At 44.5% G+C, this 14039-nt stretch overlaps 1 protein-coding gene across 9 annotated transcripts in view; it reads right to left on the minus strand.

Annotated features, from left to right (window-relative positions):
* PALS2 (protein associated with LIN7 2, MAGUK p55 family member) overlaps positions 1 to 10151 on the minus strand; it is a 98310-nt gene extending 88159 nt beyond the window's left edge. For 2 of the 9 annotated variants that reach the window (XM_081079517.1, XM_081079514.1), the window contains exon 1: positions 9885 to 10151. The gene's annotated coding sequence lies outside the window, so the exon portion shown is untranslated. Of the gene's footprint in view, positions 1 to 8768; positions 8951 to 9199; positions 9303 to 9884 lie in introns of those variants that run through there. The other 7 variants (XM_081079516.1, XM_081079523.1, XM_081079522.1 and 4 more) reach the window with 7 other exon arrangements.
* Positions 10152 to 14039: the final 3888 nt, after the last annotated feature.

Genomic DNA, 14039 nt, shown 5'->3' on the forward strand with positions numbered 1-14039 from the left:
TCCATTATCTTAGAGAGTCATGATTTTTTGTACAAAATAGGATTTCTTTACACACACACACACGCACAACTGTATTTGGTACAAGATCATGGGAGTTATATTGTTCTTTATATGAAAACCAAGTTGAATGCTTTGAAAAGACCCAAAGAAAGCAAGCGACAAAACAAGAAAACAAAAAACCAAATTACTGTATAATTAAGTATGAGCAAGACAATTATAAATAATTGAGGAGTCATAAACCACTACAAGGATCCTACACACAGATTTCTTCACAAGCTTTTAAGTTCTTGCTCCAAAGCTAAGAATTGGTGATAATGCACTAGTTTACATACTGTTGACCCAGAGCTCCAGGCAAAGACACATATTCAAAGACAAGACTGGCACATGAATATATGTAATTTCTAAGTAAAACTGTGTACCTTATTTAAGGTACGTGTGAATCATTTTTTATGACTCATTTAAATCAACTTTCAATCAACCAAAAAACTACCATCAGTCATAATCAAATCAGATTAAAGGGTTTTACTCATATGTGTTCATATAGGTATAAACTTTTTGCCAGGAATGATATACAAGAAACGACTGGCAATTGTACTTACCTCTCGCATGGCGTTTCTCAGCCTCAGCACTATGACATTTGGGCTGGATACTCCTTTGTTGTGGGGCCTACCCTGCGCATTGTGTGTAGCATTCTGGGCCTCCAGCCGATGGAGGCCAAGAGCAACCCCCTCCCAGTTAGGACAGACCCTGGGAAGTGAGGCGAGGGCAGCAAAACTGTCCCTGGCTAAGAAACACCGACTTACAGAGAGAGGAATGAGGATGGGGCAAAGACTTACTTTCATTTTCTGGACCATGTGAATTATCACTGTGGTAGGCTGAACAATGGTCCCTAAATGATAATCCAAAGATAGCATGTGTTACTCCCTGGTACCTGCGAATGTCATCTTATGGAAAAACGGTCTTTGCAGATGTGATTAAGTCAAGGATCCTGTGAAAGGGAGGTTATCCTGGATCATCAGATATGCCCTAAATGCCATCATGTGTCTTCGTAAGGGAGAGCAAAGGAAGATTGCATGCGCGCGCGCGCGCGCGCACACACACACACACACAGGCGATGAAATAAGGAGCCCAGAATGATTTGTAATCAATGCTGCTTTTGAAGACCTGCGTGCTGCAACCACAGGCGGAGTAAAGCTGGCGGCTACGGAACCCGTGGGAGCGCCACGGGGCAGGTTCTCCTCTCTGGCCTTCCGAGGGAGCCAGCCCTGCTGACACCCTGATTTTGGCCCAATGATACTCATTTCAGACGTCTGACTTCAGAGTGAATTTCTTTTGTTTTAAGCCACCAAGTTTGTGGCGATGTGTTTCAGCTGCCACAGGAAATCAAAACAATCATATAAGGGTTTTACTTTCATTTAAAAAATCTGTTGATGAGCACATGAGATAACGTGTGGAGAACATTTACTCGCACAGTTCCTAAAACACAGTAAGCATTCAATAATACTGGTGACGCCGTTATCACTACTAAGCCACTTATGATTAAGCTCCAAGCCCTTGGTATTGAGAGGAAAAGGACTTCCAAACAGTCAAACCGGGCACACATGCTAGGCTCATGTGAGTGAAAACACACCAACCACAGGATATGTACGTGCCAGGGAGGTAAGTGTTCTGTTATAATTTGTCCTGTACTGAAAAGATAAATGGGGGATGAGGCCAGCCAACGACAGCCTGGGGGAGACAAGCTTCAACACTTACTAGTAGAGAGGAAACAAGTGGTAAAGCAATGCAAAAGGATTAGGAAATGGCTTGCAGAGGTATCAGTCTGGCTAAAGCATGCTTACAGGCCATGGTGAGACAGACCAAGTTCTGGGATTAGAGTTATCTAAACAGCGTAGGACTCTAAAAGCTATGTTGACTGATTTGATTATGAAAGAGAACACTTTATAGGATGCATTATTTTATAAATATTGGCTCTTCGGGATTTTAAAAATAGAAACATTCTCTAGCCCCGCCTCAGATCTACTAAATTAGAATCTTTTGGTATAGAATAACTCTAAAGGATTCTGATGTCCCCTTAGGTGGAGAACCTCTGTACTAGAGTCAATTCATGATAAAAATAACCTACAGAACAAAAATATCAAAAAGTATATATTGTATCCCCAAAGTATGCATTCAGTAAATCAGCTTAGCATTTTCCTAGGCTAAAACTTCTCCCAAGATGTAGCTCCTCTGGGCCCTGCCACAGACTTTCCCTAAACTAATCCCCACCCTTCACTTTTCCTTTACTAAGCATATGGCCCTTGATCTGCTCAGAGTATTGTTTCCCTCACACTTTCTCACAATTTTTTCTAGAAAAGTTCCATGCATCTTCAGCTGCCCTCTCCCACTTTTTCACAACATTTATCCAACTCAACTAAGATCTAACAATATTTTATAGAACAAAGGAACCATAAAAGTTCAATTAATATACAATATAACGTATAAAACTGCTCTATTGACCATTTATTGTAATAAAATGCTAAGTACATTTATCAAGTGAAATTCAGAATCACTTTTTACAAAAAATTTCCAAAAGCATGAAATTATGAAGTGGCTCTGTAAAAAGCTAATATGCTAACCTCCTTCACTTTAATCTTACATGCTGAGTAGCTAACAAAGTGCTACGCTCTGAAGGATACAAAGTGTATGGAAATCTCAGTGATTTCAAAACAAACTTTTCTAAATCACTGGGATCCCCCTATAAGTCTACTACCCAGCTGGCACCATAGTTATTACATTACTGACTATATTCTCTATGCTGTACTTTACATCCCTGTGACTATTTTGTACCGAAAATAAGACCTAGCCAGACCATCAGCTCTAATGTGTCTTTTGGAGCAAAAATATAAGACCCGGTCCTCTTTTAATATAAGACCGGGTCTTATACGATATGATATGATATGATATGATGATATATGATATAATACAGGGTCTCGTATTAACTTTTGCTCCAAAAGATGCATTAGAGCTGATGGTCCAATAGGTCTTATTTTCGGGGAAACACAGTAACTACTGATTTGCACTTCTTAATCCCTTCACCTTTTTCAACTAGTCCTCCAAACCCCCTCCCATCTGGGAACCATGAGTTTGTTCTCTGTATCTATGAGTCTGTTTGTTCATTTATGTTGTTCTTTAGATTCCACATATAAGTGAAATCATATATTTGTCTTTCTCTGTCTGACTTACTTCACTTAGCATAAGACCCTCTAGGTCCATCATGTCATCAATGAGAAAATTTCATTATTTTTTATGGCCAAGTAATATTCCATTGTGTGTGTGTGTCTCACTTCTCCTTTATCCAATCATCCATTGAGGGGCACTTGAGTTGCTTCCATATCATGGCTATCGTAAATAGTGTTGCAATGAACATAGGGATGCATATATCTTTTCAAATTACTGTTTTGTTCTTCAGATAAATACCCAGAAGTGGAATTGCTGGGTCATAAGGTAGTTCTATTTTTAATTTTTTGAGGAACCTCCACACTATTTTCCATAGAGGCTCTACAATTTGCTATCACACCAACAATGCGCAAGAGTTCCCTTTTCTCCATATCGTCACCAGCACTTGTTGTTTGTTGATTTATTGATGATAGCCATTCTGACAGGTGTGAGGTGGTATCTCATTGTGGTTTTAATTTGCATTTTGCTTATAATTAGTGACACTTAGCATCTTTTCATACGTCTATCAGCCATGTGTATGTCCTCTTTGGTGAACTGTCTATTCAGGTCCTCTGCTCATTTATGAATTGGGTTATTTGGGGTTTTTTGGTGATAATTTGTATGAGATATTTAAAAATTTTGTATATTAACCTCTTATCAGATGTATCATTGGCAAATATCTTCTTAGTAGAATGTCCTTAGGTAGTAGGTGTTCTATGGGACCCTGTGGCACGGTCTCCCTGATCACTTGGGTCCAGATACTCCAGGAGTGTCCCTTAAGTGGGTTGTGTGTCCTCTTGTTGTAGTTGAGCTTTGATTGCCGTTGACACATCAGTGAGTAAGATTGATCCTCAGACTGACTAGCTATGAAAACTGGCCATCACGATAAGAGTGTGAGCTGCTCTGTGGGGACTGACCTCACAGAGCAGGATTCACCCCAGTGGGTTTTGGTGCCTGCCTGAACCACCCTCTTCATGTACCACTTGTGGAGTTAATCGGGGGGTGCTCTGCTGTGGTCTGAAGCCAGCCATCGGGTGTGTTGGTTCTGAGACCTCTTGGGAGGAGCTCCCATGCAGGTCAAGGTCAGTCACTGCCTATGACCAGCCTGGGGCTACCTGGTAGAAGCTACAAAGTGATCTGCAGTTGGTAGCTGCCTGTACTGGGCCACATGGGAGAGGCCACACTGTGAACCTAGGCCAGCTGCCACCATTACCAGGCCTGGGGCCTTTCAACCAAAGGCACAGTGGACCCTGAGGCCTGCTGGCTATCTGTAAAGCTCAGCCACTGAAAGGGCCTCAGGTGATACACAAGTCGGGTGAGGAGGGGATCTCAGGGGGTCATCATGGTGGAACGAGTGGTGTTCTCCAAGGTAATTCAGATTTGGTACCAGTGCCAAGCTTGGGATCACTCAGTAAGAGGCACACGGCACACTGAGGCCAGCCACCACCTGTTTGGGGCCTGCAGACCTTTAAGAGTTTTTAAGACTGCAGCGTGAGCCATAGCTGGCTGCCTACAGCTTAAACAGCCTCTGGAGGTGCGCAGGCCGAGGCTGGCCACCCACCGCCACCAAGAGAGCCTCCAGTGGTGTAGATGCTTAAGTTGGGTGGAGTGGGGTCACAGGGAGCCATTGGGGTGGAGCAAGTGGTGTTTACCAGGCTAATGCAGATTCAGATTTGGCCATGTGGGAGGAGGGCTCAACACATGGACAATGGTGGCTGTCCCTCCCGCCCGTGCCCTGAAGCCACATAACTCAGTCTCTCCTTTGATGTCTTTGGTGCCCGTCCACCGTGCTGTTGTCCCACCAGAGCCCAGGGTGCGTGAGCAAGTGTGTGCACGGGCCCTTTAAGAGGAAGTCTGGCTTTCCAGCAGCTTTCCATCTCGCCCGGATGAACGGAAGCCCCACTTATTTTCACAACTAGATGTTGTGGGGGACCTTCCCGGCACTGGTGCTCTGGGCTGGGGAGCCCAGTGTGGGGCTGGAACCCTTCATTACTCAGGGGGGACCTCTGCAGCTGAGATATCCCTTTCAATTCTCAACTATACCACATGTGGGCGTGGAGGCCAGACCATTTCGTGTCTCCACCCCTCTGACTAGTCTCAATGGGATTTCTTCTTTATATCCTCAGTTATAGGACTTTATTCAGCTAGTTTTCAGAGGGTTCTCCAGGTTGATTTTTCTATAATTTAGATGTAATTTTGATGTGGTCCTGGGAGGAGGCAAGCACAGCATTTACCTACTCCACCATCTTGACTGGAACCCTCATAAAGGGACATTTTTAACACTAAAAACTCCACAAGCATAGAACCTCATATTTTTTTAAAAAAGAAATATTTAATGACAGCTGTATGCCAGGAACAGGTCTAAGTCCTTGAAATATAGTATTAAACAAAAGAGATAAAATCACTCTTTCCATGGGGCTTACATTCTAGTGAGAGTATACAGATAATGAAATAAAAATATTTCAGTCAGTAATAAACAGTTTGCAGGAAAAAAAACTTTTAAGGTAATGGGATAGAGGGAAATGAGGATAGTATGATTCTGAAAGGGTGATTAGACAATACTGCTTGTCTGAAAAGGTTGTTTTTGAACTGAAACCTGAAATGATGACCAGTCATATAATGTTTTAGGAAGAGAATTCCACGCAAAGGGAACAGTACTTAGTTGGGAAAAAGCCATGACATTTCTGACGCACAAAAAGAAGGGCAATGTAGATGGGCTATAGAACAAGGGGAATATTAAAGAAGCGGTGAAGGAGTAATAGACCTAAGAGAAAAAGGTGTACATTGTTGAAGTAAGTAGGGATGAGATCATGTAGAAGAACCAGTAGTACACAGTGAAAAGGATTTGAAAATAACTTGAGCTTTATGAAAAACTTCGTATTATCATCTTTGATTCTCATTTTGCCTTGCATCAGTGATAACTTTAACACACAGGCCTTTAGAAACTACCATCCTCCAGTATTTGACACAATCCTAAGGTTAGCCAGGAATGAACATTTCCTAAGCAGCAAATATCTCTTCTTGTGCACTATGAGAATTTTTTAAAAAAGAATTTTATGACAAAAGCAAAGCCATCTTAAAGGAAAGAAGAACCTACGATGGTAGAAACTACTCTAAATTCTATCCTGTTTATTACGCTATGCATGAATTTACTATGATCAAGACTGTACAAAGGTCTTAGTTAAGAACAAAACACTTAAGTTCTAAGCTACTGTGAACATAACATTCTTTGTTGATTGAGTTCACTGTTATTGAATCGGATACTAACATCATTAAACACAGCCAGGAGAGAACAAGTGGAAACCAGACTTCTGACTTTATTGCACCTCCTAAGAAGAGTTACAGCTTAACAGTCACCATAGGTGTGAGTTTTAATCTTATCTCTATTACTATGATAAAGGAAGAACTCCTATGTGGTGAAATTAGGTACAAGGGATGCTTCAAAATCTCCTCCTGTGAAAACTTTTTAAAACAGGAGATGAATCAGTTTCAAGAGGTTTGGATATAGTTATCTCACAGAACAGTGATGTTCTCTCTAGATCTTTTCAGACAACTAATGTCTGTGTACACTAATCAAGCAATTAAAACTACAGTGCTTCTACGATTTATGTCATGACGTAAAGTTAGATCTTTGAAAACTCTAATGTATTCATGAATCTCATCTTTCACTATATTAGATATTTAGTTAGCCCACTTAACGGTAGACCAAAAAGTAGACCGTTATTAACACAATCTATAAAGGGAGGTACTTTGTGAGAGTGGTGTGAGCTGAAGAAATAAAAGTCATTACACACCTTGATCAAGACTTGATTCTAAGTGCGTCCTCAACACATTTCCAGTAGTTTGGCAAAACGCCCAGGGATGATTAGCAGCCAGTGTGTGTGAGAGAGGGCTATGGTCTACCTAAATTGTAAAGTCTCCCCCAAGTGGTCACATACAAATAACAGGAGTTGCAGCTTCTGTGAGACTGACCAAAAATACCCTAAGCAGACCCTGGTCCCTACAACATGAAACCTTTAATTCAGTACTAGTACCATATCAGTAAAGAGATACCGTATGCTTATCTGCTCTTATAATATTCATAAATGTAAAAACTGTTTTTGGAAGGAAGGAAGTTACAGGTAAAAGAAAACTAGCATAATTTTTCTGTTTATTTATTTTTAGAAATAACAATATCCTCAAACAGCCCAGTATTTGTTTTATCTAATGGTCAGGTGTTCATCCGTCCTCAAATAAATAACAGCACATCCCTTGCAAGTTAACTACAGTCACTTGAAGTAGTTCTGATATAAATTTAGTCACTTACCAAACAAATCACCTTGGAAAAGAAAATTATTACCTAACGTGAAATTTGCAAAATGCTGTTTTTCAAAAACCACCTAGAACTAAAAAATTTATAATAAAGTAAGTGATGTCAAAAGTACAAACGGGTCCTCCTGCCTCTTTTGATATTTATTGTCCTAGTGTTTTATAATTAGAAAGCCTTTGACTAGCACTAACCCTGTATTATTTGCAACTCTCAGAAAAAATTTGCAGACATTACTTTTAACAAAGCTTGAATGTCAAAAATGTGAAAGACGTTTAATTAAAATATCAGTTATCTTCTGCTAACCATCCATTATTAAATAATAAAGTATATAAAGGGATGGTAAATAAACTTTAATTTAAAAAGAGCTTTTTAATAAGGTAACATATACAGAATCTCATAATTATGATTTTCTTGGTTATCCCAAGCTAAAAAAAGTGGAGGAGAAGGAGCGGGTGAGAAGCAGGCTATGTAGTCTTCTGGAACAATTTCAGCCTGAAATGATAGTCAGGAAAAAAGCAACCTGCCCCTTCGAGTGTTTAAGCAAAATATGATTCATTTTTTAAAATCCAACAGTTGGCCTAGAGAACAGCAAAAAATGATTGTCTTATTTAGAGCTACCAGACTTACTTAAGGACCTTAATTTTTCCAGTGTTTATTTAATCTAGAATGTAAAAATAAAATCATTTTGAAACTCCAAGTGGAAAAGGAATTGAGTGTCATCTCTTTAAGGACACACGGACAGACACAGACACATGGACACACACACACACACACACACACACACACCCCTGAATGTTTTTTCATAAAGATATTTAGTGTGCAATCTCGTAGAACAAAACAGAGCAATTAAAAGTGTTACTATTCGTATATTATGTAACCCTAGTCTAAAATAAACGTGAACCTTCAAAATAACACATTGTGCAAACATATTTAAATATATGATAGATTTCAGATACAAATGACCTCAAAATGACAAAACCCACACAAGTTCTTTGTTTACTGTAATAAGGCCTCAGAAGACATGACTCTAATCAGGCCTGATGCCTTATCATAATTGTACAGTAGATGCCTAAAATAAGCAAGAATTCCCGTGAGGCCCGTAGTTAATACCAATGCACCGCAACGACCTGCGCATTGGTAACAGTGTGTTATCTCGCCTAATACATTCCACGTACATAAGTTTCCAAACGACCATTTGAAAGGTTTCACGGGAAGAAATGGCTGCTAAATCATACTCCAATGGAAGAGCATTTTAACGCACCTCAAATGTTCCGAGCCATCCTGCAAGAAGACCAATTCAGGAAGCAGAAAGTAAAATCCCAACAATCCCCAAAGGTGTAGGAAAGACTAAAACGTGGCGAGCTCGACCTTAACAGGCTGTTTAGAAGGAATGCGGAGAATTTTCTGAGCTTCCCCATCAGCCTTCAATTCCCTTCCTCTCCTGCCCCCAACACCCTTCCACAAATGATGCCCCAGATGATGGAAGTTTAATGGATACAATTTCGGGAGCTGCAACCCCAGGAGCTGGTGAGGCTGAGACTTCACTCCCAATAAAGTGTTAAAAAGTCCTTCGGCAAAAATATGCACCCACCAATCCACATCTTGTCATCCTACCGACCATATGATCCCTCACTTGACTCCCTCCTGGCCCTTCACCCAGCGAAAAAACAAAAAAAAAAAAAGCCCCAGCACCTTCCAGCTTCCAGATAAATGGACCCAGGATCGGAAAGCCCCGCCTCGGCAGCGAACGCCTCCGGAGTGCCGCGTGCTCGGCCCACCACCACTTTGGCCAAACAGCTGGAGTCTCGCGCCTCGGAAGTAGCAGTAGTTGCAGAAAGCCTCCTCCCCCCAAAACTCGGAGCTCGCGAGCACGCCAGACGCAGAGGGAGTCGCCCCCTCTCCGGGCCGACCCCGAAGGTGTCAGTCACGGCCACCACCGCCCCGGCGCGGCTCCCCATTCACGCTTCCTCACCGCAGAGGGTGCGGGCGCCCGCGCCCCCAGCCCCCGCCCAGCCCTGGCCCGCGCCGCGCCGCGCCGGGGAGCGCGTGGGGAGAGCAGCGCGGCGTGGCTGCCGGCAGCATGGGCCAGACACGTTGCCGCGCTCCGGCCCGCCCGCCTGCAGCCCGGGAGCCAGGGGCCCGGCGGAGGCGCCGGCTCCGCGCGGGCTGGGCCGGGAGCGCCTCGCAGCCCTCCCCGCCCCCGGCCCCGGCCCCGGCCCCGGCCCCGGCCCCCGGCCCCCGAGCCCAGGTGCGGAGGGGAAGGGGCGGGCCCGGGTCCCCGCGTGGCGTGCGCCGACCAGCAACAGGGCGCCCCGCGTCCCACCCCGGCGCTCAGCCAGACCGTTACCCGAGCGACGTGGGGCCGCAGGCAACTCACCGGCTCGCACCTCGGCCGCCTCCGCGCCGCCGCCGCCGCCGCTCGCCTTCAGCCGCAGGAGCCGCCGAGCAGCCCCATCTACAAACTCGGGGCTCGGAGTTGGGAATGGGAAACGCGGCTCTCAGTCCCCTCCGCCTCCCTCCGCCTCCGCCCCTCCCTCGCTCCCCACTCCGCCTCGGCTCCGCTCGCCCGCGCAGCCACAGCGCGCGCGGCCAGCGTCCCCTCAGCCGCCCTCCTCCTGCTCCTTCTCCCGCCGCCGCCGCCGCCGCCGCCGCCGCCGGGGCGCGCTCCCTCCCTCCCTCCCTCCCGGCCTCGCGCGTGCGCCGGACGCCGGGGAGCGCGCGCTCGGGCGCGAGGAGGCGCCACCGCCTCCGGGAAGCCGGCCCCGCCCCTCCGCCAGGTGGAGCCGCGCTCCGAGCGCCGGCAGACGGCGCCCCCGGCGCCCGGGCCCGCGTGCACCGCCTGCGGCCGCCGCCGGGCCTCCTGGCTCCTGGCTCCTGGCCCCGAGCCGCGCCGGCGACGAGCTCCGCCAGACCCCGTCCGCGCCCGGTCTTCCAGGCCGAAATTGCCGCTGTCATTCAGCGTTCACTGATGGGCAGGATGCTTCAGGGGGCTCCTCCCTGCCCTTTCCAGGAGTTTACATTCAAAGAACACAGTCTTGGGGCACGAAGGATAAATATAGCTCGAAGAAAAGGCTCTGGAAAATCACCTTTCTCCCCCTCCACAGACCTCCTGGTTTTAATGTATATTTGGCAGGTTCTACGGCGCTGACGATGTCCTTGATGGATTTTCTCCCCAAGACCCAACCAGGGAGTGTGATTCACACCCGAGGAAATGGACGGACACTGGCTCTTTTCATAGCACCGAACTCCCGGAGCCGGCTTTGCCGGACACTCCCAGGACACCAGTTCTTCTGCTCCTCCAAAACATCTGGCCTTCCCAGACCTCAGAAGGGGGGACCGTGCCATCCTTTCCCCTTGACTCTGCCTAGAGTATGGTGAACTGTGATGAGTGTCCGGTGTGCAGATGGCACATTTTGACAGGACTGCAGATTTAATTTTTCAGTTGAAAGGAACGGAGCGATGCAGTGCAGCAGAGGCTCTGGCTAGAAAAACACAGCAAGGCAATGAGAGAACTTGGAATTCCCAGAACATCTATAATCCCAAAAGATCTCTGTGAACCCTCAGACCTGAGATGGCTTTCCAAAAAGCTGTTTCTTCCTAAACTCGAAGAAACTATGAGGATGTTATTTAAATTTTACAAAATGTTTACTGAAGTCTTTTCAAATTGTGCAGGTACAAAGTGCAAGCTAACACTTGACCTGGGAGGAATATCACATCAGGTGACCTCCAGTCTGCAGCCTTTCCTGGCTTCTCATGGGCACGTGGCAGGCACAGTCCTGCACAAACCAGGCATTTGATAAATGTCTGCAGAATGAGCGATTGCATCATGGCCCATTGGATTCAGTGATGGAGTTTCAAGCTATATTGTCCCCCCTCTCGGTGAGAGTGGTTAGCACAGGAGGGAAGGAGCGAATACTATGGATGAGGTGTATTAAGAAGGCCCAGTCCCCAAAACAGTGATTTTTCTCCTTACCCTCAACCAAGCTTCAAAGATTAGTTTACTTTTCCATTAGGATCATTAATTTTACAAACCAACATTCAGGGGGAGTTTGTACAGTATTAATTTAGAACCTCTTTTCCTGGAACAGCAAAGCCAAGGAAGGGAAATTAGAAGCATTTAAGGAGGCCTAAGGGTACTAAGGGGTACAGAGTAACATGGGGATGCGCATGTTGCATCCCCAACCCCCATAGTCAGGCCAGCTGGATAAAATGAAGTCGAGGGGGCTGTGTGCCCAAGAGTGAGGCAAGGCAGAGGCAGAGGGGAAGAATGAGGTTTCTCTTCTCAGAGAATCGGCACACCTTTCAGGTCGTCTTTTTCCTCCTTCTTGTTTTCCAGGCCCATTTGCTTTCCACAGGATACCCAGTGGCTCATTCCTGCTGCACCCTGCTCGGGCCTGTGAACTTGTATTCTCTTCTGACTCCCAACCTCACCACACGCCCCTCCTACCCAGCTAGTACCCTGAGGGAGAGTGGGTGTGTTCCTAACCCTTTATAGTGGACTTTTATTTTCTCAATGGTCTTCTGGAAACAAGGTCCTAACCTCCTACCCCCATACCTTGCGAATAGGATGAAGTTAACTGAGGAAGTTTAGGGGAGGGAGAGGTAGAAGAGTCTCGGCCCCTCAAATCACAACATGTAGACCTCCCTGACTTACAGCTAGGACCAGCCCTGCCAGCTCCCATATTCCTGTGCCAGGGATACAACATTTGGGAGCAGGACTATAGGAACAATTATCTTTCATTTACAGTTCCAAGTCTGTTCTCCAAAAAATGATAGCAGCTATTAGATGGAGGCTTATCATGGTTGTAAGACTCGGCCTCATCCTCAGAGCCAGAAATGATTTGAACAAAATCACAACTGTCTTCAATTGGTTCTCTTCAGGGTGTTCTGGCCGGTGAAGTGTTCCTGGCAGTGTCTATATTTTATCAAATACCCATATACAGATTATATCATAAAACACTACTTTTTTTTTTTTTTTTTTTACAAATAATAGTGTCACTTGATGACATTCCCCCCTTCCTCTAAACTTTAAAGATGGGACGTGCCAGAATAAATTTAAAGTGGTCTAACAGGAACATTGGGACTCCCATCATTGCTTGCCAGCCCATCTTTCTGAGAGGTCATCATTTCCAAGACACCACCCATCCATTTCCCATACCTGTTACAAATTCTTCATTCCAGGAGAGGGGAATGTTATGATTGGAAATGATGGGGAATCCTTTTCTTCAGTGTTCTTAATGATCTGACTTTTCATTTCCTTCAAGGTTATGATTCTTAAGGGATCATCATTTTATCACAGCCCAATATCTCCTAATCATAACTCAATTTAAAGTCTGAATGTTGAATCTTAATTCTGGAGCATCCATCATTGGCTGTATTTCCTCTTTCAAACATAAACAAAAGGTTATCTACTTTTAATATGGTTGTGTTTCCTCTTCTGACCTGCCTTGCTACTTCAGAAATGGAGCATTTCACTAACAGTAAAAACCCTAAATTTTAGCACAGCAAGTCCTACCTGCTCATTTTCCAACTAATCCATCATAATAAGAGCAGTGATGGTCCCGGAATATAGCTTTATGAAAAATTGCAACTGACATGCATCACAAAGTCCAACCAAGCTTTTCTGCAGGATACTTTATTTAGCTTCACCCCTTTTATCTCTGTTCTCAAAGCTAGGTCAGACTCCAATTTCCAGCCTCCTTGCTAACCTTTCTAATTCAAATCTCTTTTGCTTGCTTGCTTGCAATTTCCCTTACACTTAGAGCAGTGTTCCTCACTTTTGGCTGCTTTTTGGAATCATCCAGAGAACTTTAAAAAACAAAAAAACCCACTGATGCTGGGTCTCACCTCTAGATGTGATTGTTCTGGGATGCAGCCTGGACACCGTGATTTCTCAAAGCTTTCCAGGTAATTCTAATATGCAGCCAGAGTTAAGAACTGCTGAAATGAATCATCTTCCAAACAACATTTATACCAAGTCTTCTCAGAACATTGAGGTGTCTCCAAATTACCTCAAGTAATCAAATTAAAATACTAATCCTGTGCTTTAAGACTCTTTGCCAATTGACTAGAATAGTCTCCTTTCAAAACAGCTTAAATTTATCTCCTTCCTAAAGCTTCTCCAGATTAGTCTCACCTGGCTGCCTAAAGATTTCTGTTCCCAGTGCTTTAAGCCTTCCAACTGGCGTTGGACCACAGTTGATTGTGTATATTATTGTTTTAATCTAGCTTTCATCAATACCTGTCAGAGGCTTTTATTGTAACCTAAATCTCTCTGAAGTCTCACTAGGTCAACAATCTCAGAATAAACAGAAATGTCATTCTTAGCAGGACTTTCTCCTGTTTCTCTGAAAGAACATTCACTGACACAATGGCAGTTCATTTCTTTTTCTTTTCTTTTTTTTTTAACACCACAATTAAAGCCAGCAATTGTAAGAATTTGCGAGCTTGGGGTTGTTTTTTGTTTCTTACAAAAGAAAAACTGTCTCACTATAACTCCCTGGCTCTCTTTACCACCATTCATTTACTTGAG

This window comes from Rhinolophus hipposideros, assembly GCF_964194185.1.
Source record: "Rhinolophus hipposideros genome assembly, chromosome: 18".
Taxonomy (NCBI): Eukaryota; Metazoa; Chordata; class Mammalia; order Chiroptera; family Rhinolophidae; genus Rhinolophus; species Rhinolophus hipposideros.